Source organism: Chlamydotis macqueenii, chromosome Z (genome assembly GCF_036417535.1).
Source record: "Chlamydotis macqueenii isolate bChlMac1 chromosome Z, bChlMac1.mat, whole genome shotgun sequence".
In the NCBI taxonomy this organism is placed as follows: Eukaryota; Metazoa; Chordata; class Aves; order Otidiformes; family Otididae; genus Chlamydotis; species Chlamydotis macqueenii.
Genome location: NC_141593.1, coordinates 72,217,780 through 72,221,259, shown reverse-complemented (window position 1 = coordinate 72,221,259; position 3,480 = coordinate 72,217,780).

The window sequence follows — 3,480 nt, the reverse complement described above, 5'->3', positions numbered from 1 at the left end:
CGTCTGGCAGCATTATTCTGAACTACCTCTCCAGCTAGGTGGCTTTCTGGCTGATGGGGTGGACTGGACTGTGCCTGAGCCTCCTTGCATTAACTTTCTCCAGCTTTTCCCGCCTCTGGCTGCACCCCCCTGCCCCAAGTGAATTTCTCTATCTCTGCACTGCAAAATTTTTACCAGCATTAGAGGAACTGATCCGAGTCCCCAGAAGACACCAGAAAAACGTAGAGTGGTTTGTTTACCTGTGGGTAGGGGGACAGCATGCAAACCCTTTCTGAAACCAGGCAGGGGATGAAAACCCTCACCCAGGCACTGTCGGCTTCTTGGGGGAAACAGGCCATTGCTCACTCCCCAGGTGCTTGTGGGTTTGGCTAGAGTGTGAAAATGGAGAAGTCATTCCTGGAAAACTGATGCAAACATTTGCCTGTGTTCCTTGGCACTTTCTCATGAAAAGAGTTTCCGTGGAAGAGATCTTTCTGGCTGCAAAGCCAGGCAGCTGGCGTGAAGTCCTCAGCGCTCTCCAGGGAGAGGTGGGCTTGTTCCCAGCTGGTACCAGCTACCAGCCTCTGGGGCCCAGGCTGGCACACTGGGATGATGTGCTCAAGCCCTTACAGTTGCTTGAAGGCATGTTCTGAAGACCATATTGAGAGGGCACTGTCCCCTGCCTATTTCATCCCTCCAGGGCTGGCTACTGGGGCACTGGGGACAGTGCAGGAGCACCATTGTATGGAAGTTGCCAGTGGACCGAGGCACAGTAGAGGGCTTGGAGAGAGACATGGTGGGGGAGGTTTGGTGTCTTTCATTGGCTTTTGGATTCTGCAAGGTGTTCCACAGCAGTTGTGGGTGTTCTCTTCTCCTGGTGCAAAGTTTGGTATCTATGGGCAGAAAAATGGTCTGAGAGGGAGCTTCCACTTTCTCCTACTTCCATTTGCAGTGTATTGGGCTGTTCATCCCCTCTTCTGCTCCAGGGGTGGGGTGAGGAATGGGCAGGAGTCACACAGCTCCATGGCTGGAAGAAGCCCTGTATGGAAGTTTTGTCCTTGGCTGAGAGAAGCAGCTGAGAACTGTCAGTAGGAGCTCACCCTTCTCCCTACTGATCACAAAGGCTTCCCTGGACCAGATCAGCATGTGGCTTCTAAAGGCTCCCTTCACTCTTTTGCTGTGAGACCCTACTTGCTCTAGCAGAGCTTCCTTTCCCACCTTCAGCTCCACCTGCCTGCCAATGGCCGGGATGGGTGAGCTGAGGTCTCTGACATTTATCCCATGTGTTTACCCTGCTACACCTTCCTGTTCTCCAGCCCATGTGGAAAAAAACAACAACAAAAAGGGTGTTGTTAGAAGGAAGAAAAGGACTAAGCTGGAATTTTCTGACCCCTTTCACCCCCTTGGAAGGAGTCTGAAGTGGGTGTGATTGCCCTTTGCTCTTGCTCTGTGTCTGAGCACAGCCGTGCGAACACTGGATCCGTTCATATTTGCCTACAACCCGTTTGCAGGATGTCTATGCACTCAAGGACGATGCACCCATATGAGGCCTCTGTTTTCTGTCTACCCGAGGCAGCAGCCCTGCTTTTGGAGCCCGTTTTCCTTTTCTGTCCACTGCTCCCAGGGTTACTACCAGCAACGCAGATGTTAGCGCACAGGGACAAGATCTCTGCAGAGTCAGAGATGATCGGCTTCTCAAGCCTGCACTGGATCTTGCAGTGAAGAGCTGAGTGGGGAAAACAAGGACAGGAGTGAAGTCCAAAGCCTGGACCTGTAAACTTTTCCTGGTTACCTTCCAGCCCTTTACACACTGGAAAATGATCTCCAAGAAGTCTTGCTCTATGATATTTCTAAGGATAGAGGTATTGCTTACAGACTGCTGTTTCCCAAATCCTTCGCCTTGCCCTTCTTAAAGGTGGGCATAATATTAATCTTTTCCACTAGCCCTGTCTCAGTTGCCATGATATTCCACTGTGACTGACAGCAGCTTCATTCACATCAACCAGCACTGTTAGCTCCTACGGGTGAGTGCCATGTCCAGCTTCTCTACGCAGTCCTAAAGCCCCACGTTTGGCCCTCCCATCTCCTTCCCAGATCATGCTGGTGAATGCAGAGATTTGGGAGCAGGCTTTGCCTGTGAAGATGCTACGGAAGTGGATCATTGTAGTCCTTTCCATATTGTCCAGCACCAGGCTGTCTCCTCCATCTGTCAGTGGACGTGCATTTTCCCCAACTTCTAGCATGCCTGTAGAGTCCTGTTGTACTACTCTTGATGACCTGAACCAGTCCGGGCTGTAGGTGATCTTGGACCTGCCTGATACCACCTCTAAGTATTCAAGTAAACAATGTTCACTATATTACTTTGCTGTCTGTTGTATTTCCCATTCTTACATGCATCTATTTTTGCATTTTAGTGCAAGAAACTCCATTTTCAGTCAAGTAGGACTTGACTACTGAAATTCCCTGTCTTCCTGCAGAAGTGAAGGCTTGGGACATTCAGGATGAATACCATGAGAAACCCCTTCCCCAGGAGGATGGTGCAGCCCTGGGACAGCATACTGGGGTGGTGGAGGGTCTCCATCATTGGGAGGTTTCAAGGGTCGATCAGCTTTTCCCAGCTGTGTGACTGATGCAGCAACAAACCAGCCCCTGGGGAGCACCAAGTCAGAGCCAACAGAGCAGCAGGAGAGCGCAGTCCCTGTGCAGAAGGACACTGCTGCTTCAGTGGCCAGGAGCTAAGGCCATGGATGATGCCAGCAAGCCTGGAGAATCCTGCAGGGCACTGGCAAGGAAAGAGCATGGAGCCAAACATATGCCTGTGTTTTCCAAACCCGCTTTGTGCTGTGTTTCAAAAGCCAAAACTCAGCGTGGTGTTTACCACTGTGAGCATTTGCCCAGCTGCAAGAGAGAAAGGGAAGAACTATGAAGCTTTCCACACTTGGGTCCAGCTCATCCAGAGCTGGCAGAGGGACACTGAGCCCATGTCTGGGAGAATTTCTTCCCAGCGTCCGTGGAGGTGCTGGCTGCTGGCACATAGGGCATTGCAACAATTGCTCACTGACTGGGGTTTTTTTCACAGCCTCCAACTTTCTCTTGAGAGGCAGAGAAACAGCTTGGGCCAAAAAAAAAAAGCACAAGATTGGCAGACTCCCATGTGAAACAGAGACAGGCTGAAAAGTCATCCCTCCAGCAGTACCCCACCAATCAAGTGCCCCAGCTTTCTTTTTCCAAACCACAATCTGGAACAGAAAAAAAATCCCCTTTGAAACAAAATAAAAATTTTTTAAAAAAAAGTCATCATCACCATATCTCTTTCCCATGGGATTTAGTGGCTGTTCTAAGGGAAATGCACTGAGTCCTCAGAGGGAAGAGCGGAGCTAATGAAGGGGGTCTGGGGTCAGAGCATCATTCCAGGGGCAGGGTATGCTCTGGCAGCCTGGAAGGAGATGTCTTTGCAGCATGACTGTTGTCCTCCCCATTTCCAGAAATACTCTTAGAGCA